This window comes from Equus przewalskii, chromosome 18, assembly GCF_037783145.1.
Source record: "Equus przewalskii isolate Varuska chromosome 18, EquPr2, whole genome shotgun sequence".
In the NCBI taxonomy this organism is placed as follows: domain Eukaryota; kingdom Metazoa; phylum Chordata; class Mammalia; order Perissodactyla; family Equidae; genus Equus; species Equus przewalskii.
Window position 1 is genome coordinate 51,304,568 of NC_091848.1, and position 22,649 is coordinate 51,327,216.

The 22,649-nt window shown below is 40.2% G+C and overlaps 1 long non-coding RNA gene across 1 annotated transcript; it reads left to right on the top strand.

Annotated features, from left to right (window-relative positions):
* Window positions 1–14,287: 14,287 nt before the first annotated feature.
* Window positions 14,288–18,077, top strand: LOC139077049 (uncharacterized). The gene is made up of 2 exons (XR_011529233.1): window positions 14,288–14,566; window positions 17,745–18,077. It is a non-coding gene; the product is annotated as an uncharacterized lncRNA (long non-coding RNA).
* The last annotated feature ends 4,572 nt before the right edge of the window (window positions 18,078–22,649 follow it).

The window sequence follows — 22,649 nt, forward strand, 5'->3', positions numbered from 1 at the left end:
CTTACTGTGAAAAGCGCCCCCACTGAGCCACATGGAGGGGCCCTGGAGGCAGGGCCAGAGCCAGGGCCGGAGTGAAGCAAGTGACGTGCCTAGCTGCAAATTTTAAGGAGGCACTCACTCTCAGGTTCACTTTCATGACATTGAGAGTGGGTGCTTCCTTCCTAAACTTTGCACTCTCAGAGCTACACTCTTAAGAAGGCCCACACTCTCAGGGTTGAGCAAGTACAGGGGCAGTGCATGCGAATGAGTGCCTCCTTAAATTTTGCACCCAAGGCACCTCTTCTTGCCCTATCCTAGTCCCTGCCCTTTCTGGAGGATGTTATGCCAGATGGAAGGAGAGACAGACAGAGACAGAGAGAGACAGACCATGAAGCCCCACAGGGGTACAAGACATTTAAGAGAGGAAGCCATCTTGAATATTGATCCTTTGGCCTCAGCTACCCACTGGCACCAGGTGGATGAGATGAACCACTGAGCTGAGCCTTCCTAGATTCCTGATCCACAAAATCAGGAGTGAAGCAAAATGTTTGTCTTAAGCCACAAAGTTTTGGGGTAGTTTGTTATGCAGCAATATAGTACCCAAAGCACCCCCAAGTCTTGCCGGTATTATGTGGGGCTAATAGTTGACTGAGAAATACCAGAAAGCTCTATATTTACTCAATTCTAATGGAGTGGAATATGTTTGACTGCTACTTAGGGAGAAGGGATGAAGAAAGTAATGGAGAGAGATTATAGTCACTGGCAGCCTAGGAAATAGAATTTAATGCCTAGTTTCTTCAGCTCGCTGCTTAAGCTACATAGCTATACCACTTTTCAGTGTTTGAGGTTGGCCAGAACAAAAAGATACACGCACTCACAGTTTGAGTCTTTCTAGAAACAAAATCTCTGTTTTGATCTATGCCATGCTGAGGGATGTGAAATTCCCATTTTAAAGCAGATGGTCTGAATTCTGATGCTAAATGAATAAAATTGTCCTTGGATCTCATTAGCCCTCATGTAGGAAGGGAGGGGAGTTCGTGTAGCTATTTTTTTCTTGGCTGTGTCTGAACAAATCAAGCTTTGAATGAAAGGTTTATTTTTATGGAGGCTGAATTTACTAATTTTTTTATTGAGTACTTCTGTTTCACGGTAATTTACACATTCTTTCAAATGGTTGTTGGCACATTTATTTATTTTCCTTTGAGGCATTTTCTAATTACTTGTAAACAAGGCTGAGAGAAAAGCAGATCTAGAAAAAAAGTTATAAAAGGATTGTTTTGTAGAGGAGGAGTATTACACATAAAATGAAAATATAATGGATAATTTTAAAAGCCTTCATTCCGTTTTATAGGTTTCTCTGCTTGCTCCTACAAATGGGCAATGAGTAAAGATTTCCCTACCCATTATTCATTTCTACAGGACGTGAGACGTTTTTATGACCTCCTAGAGTACTTATAATCTGTACTACACAATTTAGCACCTAATTATATTCTGTCTCATAATGTTCATTATTATATCGTTGTGTGATTCTTGTCCCCTCAAGTAGATTATATGATCTTAAAAGGCAGGGACCATGTCTTATTCTTCTTCCTTATTTGCATTTTATCTAGTGTAGTGCTGATCATAGTATCCACTTGGGAAAATTTTAATTCATAAAAGTGTGTTAAGTAATTCTAGTCCCTCAACGCTCAGTGAATGTGTCTATGGAGCATTTGTTGTGACTCTGGACTTAAGGGCACAGAGATAGGCAAGTTGCTTTTTGTTTCCCCATGGAGTTTGTCATCAAGTGGAAGTACTAAGATGCGGGGTCACTTGGACTGGTCAGTGCCTTCCTCTCCCTTTCCCTTCAGTGTCAGACAGGGCAGATGAAAAGCAGAGAGGCACGTGCAATTGTGCTCCCGTTCTCATTTTGATGTAGACAATGGTTGGCATTTTTTCATCTTCATTTCTCCAGTTGGACAAGCCAAATAATGATGTCTGACCTGGGAAGGGGGTCTCTTTTGGCTGGGCAGCTAAGCTAACGGCACTGGCAAGCCTTACCTTCCTCTCGTTTCAAATGAGTGTGCTATTTCTCAGGGCATCCACATTATTATATTTTTTGATTGTGGTAAAAAATACATAACATAAAACTTACATTTTAACTATTCTTTTTTTTTTTTTAATGCTTTCTTGGTGAGGAGGATTGGCCTTGAGCTAACATCTGTTGCCAGTCTTCCTCTTTCTTTTCTCTCCCCAAAGCCCAAGTACATAGTTGTATATCCTTGTTGTAGGTCCTTCTAGTTCCTCTATGTGGGATGCTGCCATAGCATGGCTTAATGAGAGGTGTATAGGTCTGTACCCAGGACTCAAATCGGCAAACCCTGGGCCACCAGTGGAGCGTGTGAACCAACCAATTGGCCACAGGGTGGTCCCTTAACCATTCTTAAGTGGACAGTTAAGTAACATTAAGTACATTCACGTTGTTGTGCATCTGTGACCACTATCTACCTCTAGACCTTTTTTATCATTGCAAACTGAAACTCTGTATCCATGAAACAATAACTCCCCATTCTTCTCTCCCCCAGCTCCCAAAAACTACTATTCTAATTTCTGTCTCTATGACTTTGACTACTCCAGATACCTCATAAAAGTGAAATGGTAGTGTATGTGTCCTTTTGTGTCTGGCTTATTTCACTTAGCACAATGTCTTCAAGGTTCTTCCATATTGTAGCATGTATCAGAATATCATTCCTTTTTAAGGCTGAATATTCCATTGTATGCATATATGACATTTTGTAATCCATCCGTTGTGGAAAATGCTGCTAGGGACGTGAATGTACAAAGACAGATTGCATTGTTATAAGCACCAACACTGATTTAATGCCCATGGTGAGCAAAGTACCCTTCTCAGCCATTAAAATACCAGAAAGAATCAGCATTTCTCTGGAATTTTGTAGCTTGAATTCAGAGACTTAAGTACTCATTGGGAAAATGTGGCCTGACAACATTTTTTAGATTCGGACTATGACCAGTACTTGCATTGAGTAAATATGTTTTGTTTATTTATCCTTCCAAATGCTTTCTGTCTCCACCTTTCTACGCTGTCGCTGCTGCAAGGTCTGTCCTCATTGCCATGCAGCAGGACCACTGCAATCATATTCTCACTGGTCTGTCTCCCTTGTTTCCACCTTTTCAATTTTTCTTGTAAAGCACTGCTTTGGTCATTTTACTTTACTGAACAAAAGCTTGCCATCCCCATCATGTCCAAGACAAAGCTCAGACTTGTTTGTCTGGCATTTAAGGCCTTTGGTAATCTGCTGCCAGCTTATCTTTCAGGTCCTACTTCTTTCACTTCCTCATAGAAACTCTGCTCCAAGTCAAAATTGTCTTCTCATTACCCCTGGGCAAATCATTCGTATCCTGACTTTTCTCATTGCTGTTTGCTCCGCCATGTATAACTTTTTTCAATGCTGTCTTTAAGTTTTAGCTCAAATCTTTATGTTTCTGCTAAATCTTTTTTTTTTTTTTGGTGAGGAAGATTTGCCCTTGAGCTAACATCTGTTGACAGTCTTCCTCTTTTTTTTTTTTTTTTTTTGGCTTGAGGAAGATTAGCCCTGAGCTAACATTCATACCAGTCTTCCTCTGCTTTGTGTGTGGAATGCTTCTGCAGCATGACTGATGAGTGGAGTATGTCTGCACCAGGGATCTGAACCCGCAAACCTGAGCTCCTGAAGCGGAGCGCCCGGAACTTTACCTACTTGACCACGGGGCCAAATCTTTCTTAAACAGCTATGTTTAAAAATGATTCCTTGCTCTTTTGAATATTTGTGCACTTGCTGTAAGATTAATCATGTTAATGATGTTTTTGCAATAGCTGACATTTTTTGAATTCTCAGCAACTAAGTGCTTTAGTTGCATTATTTTATTTCATCTATACAGCAAATATATGAAGTATATACTATTATTATCCATTAGACATATGATAGACTTGAGACTTTGTGATGCTACCTAACTTGCCCCAAGTCACACAATTAGTAAGTGGCAAATCTAGGGCTCGATCCCAACTTGTCTGCTGCTAATGCATCATTTAAAACATATCTTTATTGGTGATCTCGTCAAGATGGTGGCATAGGCGAACTCAACTCACCTCCTCCCACGAACACAACCAGGTTACAACTATTCCTGGAAAAATTACAATGTAGAGAGAACTGAAAATTGGATAAAAAGAGCCCCCACAACAAGGACAGTCCTGACTGAAGCAGAAGAGGCAGAAATTCCTTCTGGAGAGAAAAAAGCAACCTTTGTGAGTGGTGGAGCTTCACAGCTAGCTGGGCAGGAGCTACCCTGAGGTACGCAGCCCTCCCTGGAGAATTGGGGACCTGAGTGGAGGCCCGTTACTGCTGTAAGCATCCTTCAGACTCAGCACAGCAGAGACAAGTATCCTACTGTGTGGTTTCACTGGCTATTAACTGTAACAGGGAATACCCCCAGAAAGCTATCAGACACAAGCTGAAAAAACCAGACTGTTAAAGGGCCCATGCATGAACTCATCTGTCTTGGAGAGTAACCTAAAAATCACCAGAAAGAAAGCTGCACAGTCCTTTGGTGAAAAGAGACTCACCCGGTAGGCTTTTGGTGCATCTCAGTGAGAGGTGAGACCTCTCCGGAGACTGAGACGTTGGTGACAGCCATTGTTATGGCTTAGTAGAGGTGTGCTGACACAGATGCTGGCAGACACCATTGAAGTTCTTCCCTTGGCCTGTTAGCCCAGGGATCTGCCACACCCACTAGAGCACAGATTTAATCAGTTCATCCAGGGCAGGGAGTCTGCCTTAGGGACTGGCCCTGCCTCAGGCTACTTGTCAGCCTGCAAAGACTGGGTGCTTTGATCCTCTACAGGCAGGCAAGCGTGTCCACCTCTGTGGGGCCTGTGTGAGGACCAGGTGAACTGTGAAGGGCATGGTAGAGAGGTGGGGGCCTCTGCAGTGGGGTGACTGGGTACGCTCTGGGGGTTTGGGAAGTGTGCATGGGCCAGGTCTGTGTTGATGGTGTGTGTGGACCTGTGGGAGGTGGGGCTTATCAGAGGCAGAAGACCTGTGCTTCACCATCAGCCACAAAGAGGATCAGCCCCACTTTCCAAAGCCTGAAGCAGTTGGATGCTACTGTGCCTAGGGTCAGCCCCGCTCAGCTGCAATCCTAAGAGAACTGACAACAGTCTTTCAGGCCTCAGGCCTACAGCAATTGTAAGCCCCTGAGCCTAGCAACCAGCTACGCTGGCTGCCTAGTCAAATAATAGGAAAACTGCTGCAACAGGAGGGTGCTATTAGACCTTGTAGCCAATGATGCTGGGGCTCCCCAAATCCAATTTACAAGCAGCTTTCCAGGGAAGGAAAGCCTAGGCTCCCTGGGTACCTGCAGTAAGAGCAACCCTGCCACAGCAGAAGGACCCAAGTAGCCCACACAAGGGCCACTTCTGGAACATTTGAACTGGTGACGAGAGGGAAGCACACTGCCGGGCCTCAAAAGGAGTCTCTTACATAAGGTCACTTCTCCAAGATCAGGACACTTGGCTGACTCACCTAATATGTAGATATGAGCACAGAGAAAGAGGTATAACGAGGAGGCAAAGGAATACATTCCAAGCAAGGGAACAGAACAAAACCCCAGAAAAAGAACTAAATGAAACAGAAATAAGCAATCTACCTGACAAAGAGTTCAAACAAAAACTCATAAGGATGCTAACTGATATGGGGGGAAGACTGGATGAGCACAGTGAGAATGTCAACAAAGAAGTGGAAAATATAGAAAAGAACTCATCAGAAATGAAGGATATAATAGTGGAAATGAAAAATTCACTAGAGGGACTCAATAGCAGAGTAGATGATATGGAAGAACAGATCAGCAAGGTGGTTGAAAGACTAACAGGAACCAGACAAGGAGGCCCATTTTCACCACTCTTATTCAACATAGTATTGGAATTCCTAGCCAGAGCTACAGGCAAGAAAAAAATAAAAGAGATCCAAATTGGAAAAGAAGAAGTGAAACTGTCACCCATTGTAGATGGCATGATTTTATAAATAGAAAACCCTAAAGAATCCACTAAAAATTTTTAGAAATAATAAATGAATACAGTAAAGTCGCCAGACACAAAATCAACATAAAATGTATCTTTATTGCTTTAATTAGGTTATAGGCCCATGGGTGAATAACATCTTTGCTGTTCATGGTATCTCTCGTAGGAACTGTCCATGCGAATCAAAGTCAGAAAAAGATTGTTCATTGAATAGAAACTTTTTTTTCCTTTTATTTAGCTCACTGTGGATGAGCTTAGCATGATTTTTCAACTGGTTTCTTCATAGTGTTTTTTCAAGACCGGGAAATCATCATGACTGCTTATGTCTGATTAAGTACACTTCTGAGGGACTTCTTTCTATCATAACACATACTGCACTGACTGTATTTATCTGTTACCTGTTTGTCTTCCCAATGACATCTTTGTTAAAGTCCTAGTACCTAGGACAATATCCTGCATGTATGCTCAGTAAATGCTAATTAAATGAATTAACTGCATCTGTGGCCATTATCCATCCTAAGAGTTGGTTTCTAAATGTTTAGCTGTTATAGAGTTGAGCAATACATTAGTCCAATAAAGTTGAACAGGTTTTGTCCTCAAGGAGGCATAATGGGCATATAAATGAAAACTATAATTTATTTAATTGTACTGCAACTTAGTTAAATGGTGTAATGGTATTTGTGGTCACTTTTAAAAAGGATGTTTGAGTGTAAGAAACTGACGTGTATTTAAAGAAGAGAGATGCTGTGTCTTAAACGCTTGAGTGTATTTGGTCTATAGATAATTTGGGAGCAGGTATGGTTCAAAGTTTCATACAATATCCTTTAAAATTAACCAATTCTCTTTTATTTCTGGATACGTGCCCACCAAACAACCTTCTGATTAGTAATTGGATTTCTCAAATACCTTGATACTTGAAAGCCAATGCCATAGAGAGTAGATATCAATATTTTGGTCACTGCAAAAAGTACATTTTCCACAAAAAATAGCAGATGATTCTTTATTTAATTATATATGACTCTGCTACCTGTGTCTTAAAAAATTGAAGGAGTTTTCTCTTTCACCTACTTTGCCTACACCTGACTTAAACAATGGTAATGTCCTAAAAAACATTTCCCCAGAGTTCTTGCCTGAGACGCCAACAAAACTCTTAATCTCTCTTTGTAGATAGAGACAGTAGCGTCTGGCACAATGCTTTGCACACAGTAGGCATACAACAAATACTATTAAATTTAGTCAGTTCATTAGAATACCATAGTCTAAAGCAATAGTTGTCCATCATCTTCTCTTCATGACACACATGATAGGTGTTGTTTCAACCTTCTAATTGATTCCTACCTGCCTCCTCAAGCTTGTTTCATATATACCAGCTATAACTGTACTTTCTCTCTCCCATTCTGGAAGCATATGGAAATGTGCATGAAAATACATTATTGTAGAGGTAATCATAACAATCATAGCAATGATAATAATAGTAAAAATAATGATACCGCTAGAATATTTCAAACATCAATCTGATCACTATTTTGTTTATAACCTAACCTGCTTCCAGCTGCCCAGTGTCAGTCCCTGGGACACAGGGCTCAGCGTGATGGGAGTGCCAGCAGCAGCTGAGTGCTCGTGCCCTGCAGGATGGAGATCCACTCCGACAAAGCCTCCAGACCCCCCCACATTCCACACCACAGAACTCTCTCAAAAAACTTCAGAGAAGCAGGAACAACAACTTGGTATTCAATGTGAGCTCAGCTTGCTTCCTCGTCTTGTTTTCTAGTCGAGGGGTGTATGTAGACTCCTGGGTGCTCAGGGATTGTGAACCACTCTAGGGAATTCTCAAAGAGCCAATTTGCTATGAACCAGCTTCCACCTCAGACCTTCCTGAGAGTTTGTTAAAAATGGAACTACAGAAATATTTTGGCCTGCTATGAGGCTAGAGGGACCTCGCAACAAGGATAAACTTATTTGACTCTGATGCTTTTCTTTTTGAGTACCATACTGCCACTTCCCAGTTCTTTGGCAATTTAATTCTGAGGAAAACTCAGCTTTTCTATGTAACAGAATTTTAATTTTCATTGAACTTTAGACATCTTAAAACTTCTTCTTTGTCCCTTATAAGCTAGTTTATGGTGCTTCCTGAAGGATTGTCATTGATGGGCTTTCCTTTCATATCCTAAAGCTCAAATAGTAAATAAATAATTGATTTTTTTGTACAGACATTATGATGTAATGGAAAGAGAACCTGGGTTCAAATCCTGGTTCTACAATTTACATGCTGTTAGACATGGCCGTGCTGTTCATTCATTCATTCATTCATTCATTCAACAGGTGACAGAGTTCTTACTTTGTGCAGACATGGTATTAAAACTCTGGGGAAAGAAGTCAGATAGATGTGATCTCCCAACTTTCAAACAGACTTTAGTTTACTAGGGGAGACTGCCAAGTCAATCAGCAATTACAGTAGGGGACTATGGAGCCATGTAGAATGGTAGTGCCTATGGAACTAAACACAGGGCAAGTGTGAATCAGGAACGGAGGAGGTGTTAGGAAAGGCTTCTCAGGGAGTCGTGCCAACGCTGAATCTTAAAGCCAAGTACAATTTAGTAGAATGTACATATAGAAAAAACATTAGCAGCCTAAGCAAAGCTTACAGGGAAGCATGAAATAAGATGTGTTGACAGATCAATATTTATCATTCTGTACTCCTGATGTGGAAGTTTCATTTGGAGGAGACAAAGGAGATGAATCTAGACAAATTTTTCCATTTCCTTTTCTCTGAAATGAAGGTAATTATATCTTCCCCATTTGTTGTAAGCACTCAATAAAACAGCATGTGTAGAGTACCTAGCACATAGGGGCTCAGAAATGTTAGCTCCTTTTTCTCCCCACCAACTACCCTCCCCTGCCTTTTCTCACTTTGGATTTTCCTAAGTAGAAAACACCCTATTGATGGTTAAATTATCAGCTTGTAAATTATGGCTGTGTTTAGGAAAGTGGAGGAAGGACTAAAGGTTTAAAACTCTGTTCTTTTTCTGACCCGGATTGTGCATGTTGAATTGAATGGGGGCGGTACTTCGCAGCAACATTACTTTATTGTGACACTGCACAGTTTCCTGTGTCATCACAATTGGTATGCCAGGAGTGCACTGGTCCCCAAAGGGCATTGTAGTCCTGGTCTGTCTGTTTGATTTGCTGAGTTCAGTGCTGAGCACAGGTCATGTGCACTGGAGTGCCTGGGAAAAACCTTGAAAGGATGCTGTTGTGTGTGCTCTCTTTTCTTTCACCATTTTGAGGTCTCCGAATTTGGATGTGCTTCAGGGAGCAGTTTTTAAGTATGCGTTTTCTTCTGGGGGCAGGTCCAGAACTTCTAGGATCCAGTAAATATTAAGAACGACCACCTTTGGGGATTTTTAGTCTACATTTGATGTCTCTTTCAGGGGCTTTGCTTCCAGTATTGAGTTGGATTCTGATAAGAGTTACCTAGTCCAGAGAGATTTACTTCATCCCATCATTTATTATTAATAAGGAATTATTTATATTAAATGCCGTTTTCTCAAATCCTTGTCATCTGTAAAATACCTTTCATGATTTTTGTCGAGCCCAGATACCTTCTGTTCTATTATTTACTTAATATTTTTCTTTAAATCTCCAACCTTTTAAAAACTTACATGAATTTAGCCTCATCCTAAGCAATAATACTTATAAACTCATGGACTTGATATGCAAGTTATATTTTTCTAATATATACTCAGGCAAGTGCTAAAATAAAAAATTTGTTGATTCTACCATCTAATATGAGGGTCAGTAAACATAGTCAAATCTGTTCATTTATGAATTGTCTATGGCTGCTTTTGACCTATGACAGCAGAGTAGTTGAGATACAGACAGAATGGCCCGCAAAGGCTAACATATTTATTATACGGCTGCTTAAGAAAAGTTTGCCAAACCCTCACCTAAAATTATCTTCATACCATCAACAGAATACACAGCATACTCTGTAAAACATTACTACAGTGCATTTGTCAGGACACAGTGTGCATTAAATTCTTAATCACATTTTTTTCAGAACTACCAAATACTTTACTTTTTTATCCTGGATTGAAATATTTAATTATAAATAATTGTGTTCTGAGAACCTTGGTGACAAGTCTGTTTGAGACCAAAAGAAAAACAGAGACATTAAGGATAATTTACATATTTTTAAATCAAGTGGATATTTGCCTATAAAAATATCTAATGGTACAAAAATGCATAAAGTGAGAAGTAAAAATTTCCCTACAAGGAAAATCTAATCTCACCCACTAAAAACAACATCCTTGTATTTCCTCCTAGTCATTTCTCTGCATATTCAAGATTAAATATCTTTTCTTGTTTTTTAAACTATAGCTTATAGCTTATTTATTTTATTTTTTTAAAGATTGGCACCTGAGCTGACAAATGTTGCCAATCTTCTTTTTTTTTTTCCTGCTTTTTTTTTCTCCCCAAATCCCCCCAGCACATAGTTGTATATTTTTAGTTGTGGGTCCTTCTAGTTGTGGCATGTGGGATACCGCCTCAACATGGCCTGATGAGCGGTGCCATGTCGATGCCCAGGATTGGAACCAGTGAAACCCTGGGCTGCCACAGTGGAGGGCGTGAACTTAACCACTGGGCCACAGGGCTGGCCCCAAAACTATAGCTTATTTTTTAAATTAAAAAATAGGATATCAATATTTGCAACTTGCTTTTTATAACAGATATATTTCTGTTTAGAAATCTGAGTAATGTGGCTCAAATTGTAAATTGTTTAATATTACTTCAAAGTGTTTCTTAGGAACTTTATTGAGATATAATTTACATATTGAGAAATACACCTATTTTAAGTGCACCATTGAATGATTTTTAGTAAATTTACAGAGTCGTGCAGCCATCACCACAGTCCAAATATAGAACATTTCCATCATCCAGAAAAGATTCCTCCTGCCCATTTGCAGTCAGTCTGTTCCTACCCCAGCCCCAGGCAACCATGAATCGACTGTATGTTTCTATAGATATATCTTTTCTGGACATTTCACATAAATGGAATCGTATATTATATGATCTTTTGTGTCTGGCTCTTTCACTTAGCATTTCAAAGTGACTGTAAGGTGGAAAGTGAAGGAAAGGTTCAAATAGCCCCAGGATGCTCTAATTACAGTCAATATTTTGTTTTCTTTCCTTTGGAAATGAGTCTTTGAGGCTAGCATTGATACAAGTACCAGGTAACTTGTGCAGTTCCTGAAATTCACAATTTCCCCAACCTGTTTGCCTGTGTACACACAGAATGGTGGATGTTTGTGCCACACTCTGGAGTGAACAGAGAGGCTGCTGCCTAGGCGGCTCTGTGCCTTGCCCGGCCACGTTGAGAGGAACAGTATCTTGGCACAGCTATAGCAAATGCACACTATCCCAGTGTGCTATGCCATGCAGACCAGGAAGTTCTGCTGCAAGTCTTGCAGCTTTGGTATAACGAGACCTTCCAAGTGTTCTCATGAATGTGCTACATGGGCCCAGCCCCAAGATCCCTTTTCTCAGCCCTGTTCCTGTAATAGTGATGGCTTAGAGCCTGTGCATAGATGGTCAAGATCAGTGAGGAACTGAATTATTTCTCCCTATCATATCAGCAGATATAGATTTACCTAATCCTTTTGACCAGCTAAATAGAATTCCAGTGCTTTGATATCATAATTTATTTAATCAGTCCATTATTTAGTTTGTTCTCCTCTTTTTTTTTGATTACTACAAGGAGTGGTAAATGTCTCATTCCTGTTTACATGATTTTGCCTTTTTGCACAAGTGTCAGTAGGATGAAGTCTTGCTTCAGCAAGTAGGTGGACTTGCTGGATCACAGGCTGTACACATTTCACGTGTTGATATCTGCTACTGGAAGTGGCAGGTTAACTAGTGGCGTCCTGACCACAACCGATCATGGTACCAGTGGTGGGCTGTAGCTACAAGAGCCATGGTTGTTAATGGGGGTGCAAGTGGGTGAGGATGAATGCATTTCAGAGTGTCCCGGGGGTGGTAGTGAGCTTGAGTAATGTGATCAGTCTCTTCAAGTGATGCTGGTATGGGCGCCATGGTACTAGAGTTTGTTCTGTGTTTTCTACCCAAAAGTATGAATGCTCCTGTGAGAGTTTTATTTGGTACTGAGCTCATCAGGGCTATCATATAAAGTATCATAATTTTGGGTTTGTTCTGCTCGGTAACTTGCAGGAAAGAAGCCACTAGAGCAGAAGAAAGTGACCCTATAAGCTGATGCTGAAAATATCTCTGGTCTAGGCAGAGAATAAACACATAACCCTCTCCTAGCCTCTCTTAAAGAAAGAAGGGAGAGTTACTCCTGCTTCCTGTCAAATGTGCAGTGCACACTGTCCTTGGTGATGGGCGGTTTTCTCTTCCAGTCTACACTCACTACTTATTTTAACCCATGGAAACAGGGCAGGGGTGGGAGTGCACAAGCCACACACACAGCACCATTTGTGTGTTGTTGTGCACCATCAAACAACAACCAGCAGCCTACCGATCCCCGGAAGTCTACGTTTGCACTATAATAAAATAACCCCCGGGGTATAGTTTCAAGCTATAGGACAGTGATACTCTTTGAGTTTAAAAGGGGGGACAAGGGAAAGAGGATGTTTCTAAGGGAGTGTAGAAACACTTGCAAAATTAAATAGAAGTGAATTAAACTTTATGAGTCACAGTGTACTGTGGAATAAAGAACCAGTTGTGGGTCAACTTCAGAATTCTATTTTCTTTTCTGTTGGAATTTCTTGGCAGTGACTCACCTGAAAGCCTTATGGTGACTACAATATACTATTTTTGCTGACCAAAGAAAGTTACTTGGTGTCAGAAAGCAACTTGGGAGCCAGAGTGTTTACTGGGTAATTTCTTACTGAGTTCTGGCACATGGTTCTCATCTTTTTAAGGGGAAGAATGTGACTTGGAATGCACAGTTGAGCCATGAGCATTTTGGCAGAGGGGGAGATGCAGCACAGCTGGAGGAAAACTCCCTTCCTTGAAGTCTCATATCTCAAACGCTACAACAATCTTTAAGCACGTTCCACTGCTAGTTCACATTTTAATATGCACAGGAATTGGGGGATGTTTATTGATATACTAAGGAAACAGATCGAAATCTATTGACTAGTTGCCTTCTTTTGTCTCTGCAAATAGTTTGTGAGGACAAGAAGTGAGGGACAAGGAGGGACGAGAATAAGGGCTCTGTTGTCAAGAACCCTGGCAGCCAGGATGACTGAGATAGTAATTTAGCCCATGGCATGATCCTCACCTCCTGAATCAGGGGTAAATCAGGGCAACACAAGACAGTGATAATTCTTCTTTTAAAAATGCCTTTAAGTTTTCATTATAAAGTAATACATGTTCATTACATAAAAGTTAGGAAATAAAGGAAGAATTGGTGAAGCTGTTGCCTTGTGTAGCTCCCAGCTTTCTATCTTCAATAATATATTGTTGTCCTTCTGGCCTAATACAATTTGGATAAAGACCTCAGCTCCCCCCAGCAACACAATCTACTTCTTGAAAAGCAGTCAACAAATGTATATTGAGTTGCACGCACTGAAGTAGAAACTGGACTAGTGCTAAAAACACAAAGGGAACAGAGATTTGGTGCCTGACACACAAATCTTAATAGGTAGTGGAAATAATGAACAATGAAACTGGTGATGAAGTCTGGGAGATGGCAGTGTATCTGGAGGCCGAGTCTGTATAAAGAAGAGAAAAACAGGACAAGTGTCATGGGTCACTACCTGCTTGATCTGATGTGTTCTTCTCTGAGCCCTGGCTTCTTTGCCTGTGACATGAAGGGTTTGGACCAGATGATATGCAGAGTGATCAACTTGTCCCGTCTGCCTGGGACTTTCCCAGTTTCAGCACCGAATGGCCATGTTCCAGGAACCCCTTAGTCCCAACTTTAAAACTGAAAGTCTATTGACTTAGGAGTCCCCAATGTCCTGGGCAAACTGAGAGAGTTGGTCAACCTATTAACAGAGTTCCTTCGAATTCTCATATTCTATGATTGTATTGATTGGCGAGGTTTATGTTATGACCACATGGTAAGACACTTAGATTGAAATTATGCCCATTAACTATTGTTTTCTTCTTTAAAAAAATCCTAAAGGGTAAGTTACTTAAACCCATTTTAGGTAAATCAGGCTTTGTGTGCTACCTTGTGACAGAACATTAATAGTATATTTATGGGAAACTGCATTTTATTCTTTCTAGGAAAATACCTCACAAATAAATATCTGCAAACACTTTGTAAAGTCAGAGTTTTCTGCAAGCAGCCGCCTTGGTTGTGATTCTTCGCTGGGTCCTCCAGGAGTCTGTGCAGTGGAAAGAGCACTGGCTTTGCAGTCAGGCAATTTTTGCTCTTTTGTCTATTAGCCACGAGAGCTGGAGAAAATAATTCCCATGGGATACAGTTTCTTCATTTATTAAATATGAACAATTATAGCTACCTAGCAAGGCTGTCAGGAGAATCACAGCGTACATGGATCTGTAGTAAGTACTCAACAGATGTTTGTTTCGTTTCCCTAAACAGTATGCTTTTTATTGTTTTTAAATTAAAGGGAACTGAAGCTGATTAGGACATAAGTGAGAAAGATGTTCTTTATAGGAGCTGACTCAGACAAATCTTGAATATAAATATATACATATGAATATATATATGTATATACATATGAATATGTACATATGAATATATACATATGCATATATAAATTTTATATCATGCATATATATAAATATATACATATGTATATATAAATTGTATATAGTTTATACATATAAATATGTCCATATGTATATATAAATATGTTTTTCCTATTACTGTTGCCCATGAGAGCCAAAGTATGTCCTAAATGTTACTACTGGAAATTGGGATCCAACCTAGGTCATAGAGTCTTACAAACCCCATTTAAATGTGGAAAATCACTATTATAATGAGGTAAAAAGTGATTTAACTTCTTCAGTATCCATTAAGTTGTCTAATGATTTGTTTATATTTTAATAGCAAAAAAAAGAAAGCTACAATTTTGCGGGCAAAACCTTATTGAATGCTGATGCATAGGTTACTTTGACAAGGTTAATTTTAAAGTTAAAACATATTTAAAGTCAGGATTCTTAAATGTACACCAAAAGTGATGGCTAATAAGTGGTAACAGTTTTTAGCTTATTCTAGTGTGCATATATTACCAACATGACCGTGGGAAGTAACGGCCTCAAGTTAAATTAAGGCACACATAAAGAAAAAAACGTTTGATGCCATAATGCATCTGAAAAAACAACATGGAAACGCAAAGGTTTGTTATACATACTCACCGGTGACTTAAAGGGCGAGGGGGCCCAGCTCCTTGAGATGTGTAACTATTCAGCGACAAGTCAGAGTGTTATTAGCCTGTGTTCTAGACAGCGAATAATATCATTCCTCCTCCAGCTCTGCATTTATACATTTCTTAGCTGGGAGACAAGTGTCAGTTTGTATTTCATTAACCCCAGCTATTTTAACATCTCCATTTTCAGACAAAAATGTTGGCCACTGGAAACAGAGCCTTAAATAATAGCCTAGTTCAACACTCATTGCCAAAATGCTGTTGCGCACCCACTGTGTGCATGGGAGCCGTGCTAGGCACTGGGTGGAGCGATTATGGTGTTCGTTAAAGCAACCAAACTGACAAACAAGTGACAGGCTTATTTCTTGCCCTCTAAGAATTTACAGTTTTGCTGAGGAGGCGCGATTCTATCAAATAAAATAAGCAATTTAGTCAGGGTTATTTAAATATGAGTTTTTGGTTCATTCCCTTCCCCCCCATTAAAAAAAATAGGATCAGTGCCAAAGCCGCCAGTTTCAAAGTGATGTTCAAAAACTTTGTTTCCTTGAAGTAGCAAAAATTTTCCAGGAAGTGAAGCAGTTTATACATAGTTTCAGATCTTTGTGGAAATATGCTGAGAAACTGGCAGAAAATGAATCCATGGAGGGTTTGACAAGACCCACCTAAGCAAGATCTAAAAAAAAAAAATCAAATGGAGTTGTCCATGGATTATGCACCTATTATCAGAGATATTCATGCAAAATGGTGGGTTAGGTGGTGACAGGATTACAAACCCATCCAGAAAGTGAGATACAGTTAGTTAAATTCTGAAGTGCTCTCTTAGGCCGAATTGACCTTAGGAAAGAACACCCCTGCTTTTGATAACAGATGAAGAAAGGCTGTGGAAGAGACATAGATTCTGGCAAGGCAGAGCATTCTCTAACTTACACTCAAGATGATATTTCTAATCTGTGGGCATGGGCTTTATTTGGCAGAGTCGCAAGTGTTTTTGGATCAAATAGGTTTGCAACATAATAGGCATCAGTGGAAAAGGTTTCAGTGTTTTAGAGAACTGTACCTTCAATATATCTCAACAGCGTGATTTGAGAGGTTTCGGGGAAGGCTTCCTGTCTCCTATTAACTATCACTTGTGAATAAAACATCCTGTTTAGTAGTTTCTGTGTGGTGAACATCACCCTTTTCCTTTGTCTCTTTTTGAAGGTGGGAGAATTGCCGAGAGTGGCGGCACTCTCTCTCCCTCACACCTTAGATCAATGCTTAGTAGATCACTTTCCTGTGTGATGAGAGGGATGGGAAAACTTGAGAATGCTGGGGAGTGAGTATAGAGGGGGTGGGGGAACAGAGGCTGCAGAATTGGAGTCAGAGTCCTGGAAGACCATGGTGCTGGCGCACCAATTTTTTCTGAGCTCTGCTGAATGAAACACGAGATTTGTGTACAAGGACTTGAGAGCTAAGAAATCTTTACTTTGCATAGGAAATATCTTCCATCCCATCTCACTGGGATATTGTTAGGATGGAAGTAATAATGAAATAATAATAATAAAAACAGCTTTTACAGTTCTCCGAGCATTGCTGAAGAATATGGTTATAACATTGTGATAGTAGACAAGTTATCAATATCAACTTCCATGTAAATCTAGGTCAAAGAAAGCTTAACAACAGGGGGAAGAAAATAAACCCATGAGACTGCCTTTAGCAAGGTCACAGAGTGGAATAGTTTCCAGCCCTGAGAACCCGTGACTTCCTTCCTGTTTCTTTCATCTATATCCATTATGTATTCCACTATTTTCTCTCTAATGTCCTTCCCCTGCCCTTGACTTTCTCGGTGAGGACACGTTCTATTTGAGACCTGAGGATATTGCCACTGTTTGGGTTATTGCTTTTGCACTGGTGTAGCAGCTTTTAAATTCCCATCTTTTTTAGCAGCTGCAGCCAGACAAACATATGAGTCAGTGGGAGGGGTTTAGAGGAACTGGCTCAGTTCTCCTGGGAGCAGTAACCTTTTGGCAGCCCAACAAACAGAACATTTAAAGTCCAGCGACTGCAGCAGCTCTCTGTACATGTGGTAGCAACTGCAGTTTTCCCAAGGTCCGCTACGAGTTTTTTCAGAGGGAATCAAGTTTCTGCCTATAGAGAGACACATTCCTGAAGGCTTAACTCTGACCTCATAGCTAAAGTGGATACAAAATAAAATCTGCAGACAGCTGGGGAGTGATAAAGAGGGGAGGAAGAAATCTGGGGATATGAAAGTGAAAAGGTCTTATTAAACGTTCTCATTGGGTTTTGTTGCCTGTATACCCTGCATCCCAATATCGAAGCAATGCTAATCTTTTTTTTTTTTTTTTCAGCAGTTTTACAGTACCAGGATCTTTCTCTTTAAAATGTTCACGGAAGTGATTCCCAAAGTGTAATTTCCCAACCTGGTGGTTCTTGAGGGCCTCCTGGAGGGGTGAGCATTTTCAACTTAATATTTTTCGCCTGTTCACCCTCCGGCAGTGACAGTGGCCCACAGGCTAAGCTATGCCTGTGATGGAAGCTTCTACTGCAAGTGCCTAATTGCTGATATTTGACTTTTTTTAAAAAAATGCCAATTTGATCAACTTAATATTGAGAAGAAAACAAAGATAGGGGTGGGTCGTTGACTACTACAAAAAAGCAATAAAAGATGTCTTGTTTCTCCATTTCCTCGTGTTGTTCTTCCCTCTATCTTTTGCTTTCTTCTTCAGTGCTTCTCGTAAAATGAAGAGTAAGAGAAGCTTGTGTGGAAGGATGAATCATGGAAGATTTTTTTGTGGCAAGTAGGAACAATTGGTTCTTTTGCTAAATGGAAATGCAGACAATGCTTTCTTTGATATGCATTTTGCTAAGATAGAGTTTCACAATAAAGTCTGTTTATACTGAAAAAGGCAACGAAATAGTATCTTAGTTAACACAGAAGCAACTGGTAATTAGAGGCCATTTGGAAAGCCAGAGCGACAGTTGGAATGAGGCTAGAAAGTTTTTCTTGACGGCCCAAGGTACCAAGTGGGGTTCTTGGTTTCAAATAACACAGAACCTCTGCCCAACATAGGCAGAAAAATAATTTGTTGGAAGGATATTGGGGTTGTCACAGATTGGCCAGAGGGCTAGTGATCTGATTCAGAGATTGGGAACCAAGGGAAGATGGCAGCCAAGGACACAGCTGACATCACTCCATGGCATAGCCTGTTTAAAATTGTCACTATTCCTGTTGCCATTGACATCGATGCTCCTGGGCACTCACCACCACACCACTGGCCACTGCCCTCTGCTGTGGGGGACAGCAATCTTGTTTGAGCAACTTGACATCTCTCTCTCAAGAATCAAAGGGCCAGTCAAGAGTACCTAATTGGCTGAGCCCACGTCATGTGTGTTTGTCCAGACAGCTCAGGATGGTGACTGATTGGGGAGGGTGGGGATGGGAGGTGGGCATTTTCATTTTCAACTCAGTTTTACCCATCTATTCATCTTCCAACAATGACAAGAAGCCCCCTCCCCTTACTTACTCTGTTGGAAGTAAAGACATCCCCTCATGCAATTCTTTTTCTATTGGTCTCACTGCATTGTTCTATTTATAACTGACATCTGTTTTCCCCCACTGGACTGTGACCTTATAGAGAAGAGGATTGGGTTGTATTTTCAGCTTCATCACCTATAGTGCCTAACAAGTATTAGGTGCTTAAAATATGCTAGTTGAATGAATTGTGTTTAGTGATGATATCACAGGGAAAGCTAATAAAATGATAACATGCACAATAATAGTAGCAAATAAATATTGATGGAGCACTTATTATATACTGGCCTTTTTCTCATTTCATCCTTATAACAGTCCTGTGAGTAGGTTCCCGTCTTCATTTTATGCATGAGAAACTAAGGCTCAGGTTAACCAACTTGTCCTAGGTAATATAACTGAAACTGACAGCAGGGAGTTCATGCTGACTCCAAAGCCTGTCATCGGAACTGGGCTGCCCCCTGGAGGTAAATCAAAGCGAAGAGGAAAATGAATCCAGTCTCAGAGAAGAGACTGCTGTTCTCTATTCTTAGACGTCCACCTAGAGTGGAGGGTATTTATTTGTTGGTAGACAAGCCAAGCAAGAGTTTTATGTTTACTGATATAAATGAGATCCTCTTTTGAATTTGATATTATCCTAAAGGAAGTGGCGGTTTATAGTAACTTGACTAATAAGGCATTCCTTATTCATAGCATTCTTGGCTATGTGTTTGTTTCATAATATAAGCAAATAAAATAAATATAAGTAAATTCACATATTAGAATATTCAAATGAGAATTTTAAGATTTTGTATCTCACACCAAAATCTTTGTTTTCCTTATTTAGTTAACAAAAGTCGTAAGATGGAACTTCATATTTTACCCTAAAACTTAAGAACTGTGAATATTTTTTCTTCTCATCTTTAGAAGTACATTGTCCAAAGATATACCAAAATCACAATTAGGTTGTCTGTTTTTGAGAAGAATTCTTGCCTAAATATGAGTAACGAAATAGAAGTCATCCAGATATTTTTATTGGCATGAATATATATATATATTTATGTTTAAGGTGAATTATATTTAAGAGAGTGAGCATATACCTTCTTTTATCAGAAATGATAAAGACATGAGACTGGTCCTTGGAAAATATCAAAAGCAGATTTTCTTCATGACACTTAAGAAGACAGAGTAGATTATATCTAGAAAGAGTTATGAACCTGAATTTAAAGGTGATTGCTTTGTAGGGCTGGCCCGATGGCATAGTGGTTAAGTTTACGTGTTCCGCTTTGGCGGCGCCGGGTTTGCGGGTTGGGATCCTGGGCACAAAGTTACACACCGCTGATCAAACCATACTGTGGCAGTGTCCCACATACAAAATAGATGGAGATAGGCATAGGTGTTAGCTCAGGGCCAATCTTCCTCACCAAAATAAATAAATAAATAAATAAAGGTGATTGCTTTGTATTTGGATAACCAGTTGCTAAAGCAAAGATATATCCTGTTATGTCATCATCTTGTTCCTGATACTTGAGGCATCGTCACAGAAACAAGCAAAACTCATGCTTGAAATTGTGTTCTTATACATAAGTCTCCTTGTACAGGTCTGTTACTCCTGAAAGCTAATTCCCGGTTGTGGATTTACTCAACGTGTAAGTTTCAGGTGAATGGACGAGTAGTAAATGCACTTAGAGGAATAATCTGAATTTAAGTAGGCTTGTGGGAAAGGCTTTGTAGGTTATGGAAGATCGAGTTTGTTTGCAGTAGAGGGAAGAGAGGAGGGAGAAGGAAAGAGTAAAGGTATGAGAGGGATAAGGGATTGTTTATGAGGCTGCAGATTGTTGACAAAAGAATGGAAGGAAAAAGATCAGGTTCAGTAATGGAGAGACTGGCAGTGGCAGTGAGAGTAAGTAGCCAGAGAAGGGAAATGCAAAGACCCAAACCTTTAAAGTGGGGCAGTTCTAAGAGATGATAGGATGCAAAGTGGCTGAAGTGCATCACCGTTGTAGCTGTTTGACATTGAGAAGGCCAAGAAAGATGTGATGGCAGATGGGCTGCGGAAGATTTTGTCTGCATGCTAAGGTTGTTAAAGAACTTGGGAATGTGTCCTGGAGGTCACCAGATGATGGTGAGAAAGCTCTAGGAAAGTACAGAATTTCCAAGTGTGCCTCCAATGTGTGCTGAGGGCTGGTGATGGGCAGTTGTTTGGGAGCAGCAGTGGAGACTAGAAATGCCGACTCTTCCAGCCTGTTGAATTCAGGCAAGTGGAAGAGAGCAACGTCTACTGGAGAGAAAACTGGGAGTAAGAATCAAACAGGAAAACTGAGATTTCCAATAAGGTTAGGAGAAAGTATATCTCTTTTTGGCTTTTTCTTTAATTATTAATACGTTCTCAGTGAGTTACAGCCATGTGGTAGGCATCATGCTGGATGTTGGGAATTCGGAGATTTAAAATAGTCATCATGAAATTAGACGGATTTTTTTTTTAAGATTTTATTTTTTCCCTTTTTCTCCCCAAAGCCGCCCCCCCCCCATACATAGTTGTATATTCTTGGTTGTGGGTCCTTCTGGGTGTGGCATGTGGGACGCCACCTCAGCATGGCTTGATGAGTGGTGCCATGTCCGTGCCCAGGATTCGAACCGATGAAACACTGGACCACCTGCAGCAGAGCAGGCAAACTTAACCACTCGGCCACGGGGCCAGCCCAAAAATTAGATGGATTTTTGAAGCCAGCTGAAGTTGGCTTTCAAATCTGACATCGTCACCACGAACTCTGTGGCCCTGTGGGTGTTCTTAGCTTCCCTGAGACTCAATTTTCTCTTCCATAAAATAAAGATACTGATAACTTACTTTTCAGGGTTGTTGTGAGGATAAAGTATATTGTTAATAACAGCTCTATCATAGTGCTGCCTTGTAGTTGCTAGTATTATTATTGTTATTTGGTTTCTAACCTGATTCATTGGGGCAAATGGCATAACTAACCACAGGTGGTAGAAAGACCAAGGTTAAATAACCCCTGACAATCTTATTTGGGAACTCTGGCACTGGGTTAGAATTTAACGAGCTCTAGCCCAGAAAATTTTGTCACCAAGATGAGCTAGGGAGATAGAACACACGTGGGGCACGTAACAGCACTGCAGTACGTGTGGAGGTCATGGGTACAGCTGGGAAGGCCGGCCCAGGGTCAGCCATGGAAGAACAATTGCTTCAGAAATCAGAGAGACCATCTATCTGGGCTTCCATTTCTTCATTTATTGGAAAAATAAACTTCCTTGTCTTCTATTTGTTGTGAAGATTACGTGAGATAATGTAGCGAAAGTGGTTTGACACCTAGGAAGAGTGCGTATATGAAAGGTGTTATGTTTATATAAATATTTGTGGGCAGAATTTCCAGTGCCTGCTGTTGCCACCATCCTGACAAGACATGGAGAAAATGTACTACTCTCCGCAGGAGATTAAACCCAAGAGTAAAAAACAAAATTCTCTCCAGTATAATTGAAACATTTATGAATCAGAAGATAGTGAAAAGAGAAAAATTGCGTAACTCTAAGGAGAGAGCTTGCTTGCTAACTTCTAATGTTATCTTGTCAGTCATTAGAAAATATTTTGCTTAGTAACCAATACTGGAATATGATGAAATGTGTCATTTTTCTAAGCTATTCTTGGATCTTTAAAAGGAAAAAAAACTTCCATTGTTTATTTGGAAGAATATCAGAAAGTGAGGTTTTCTGGCCCGCTAATATTTCT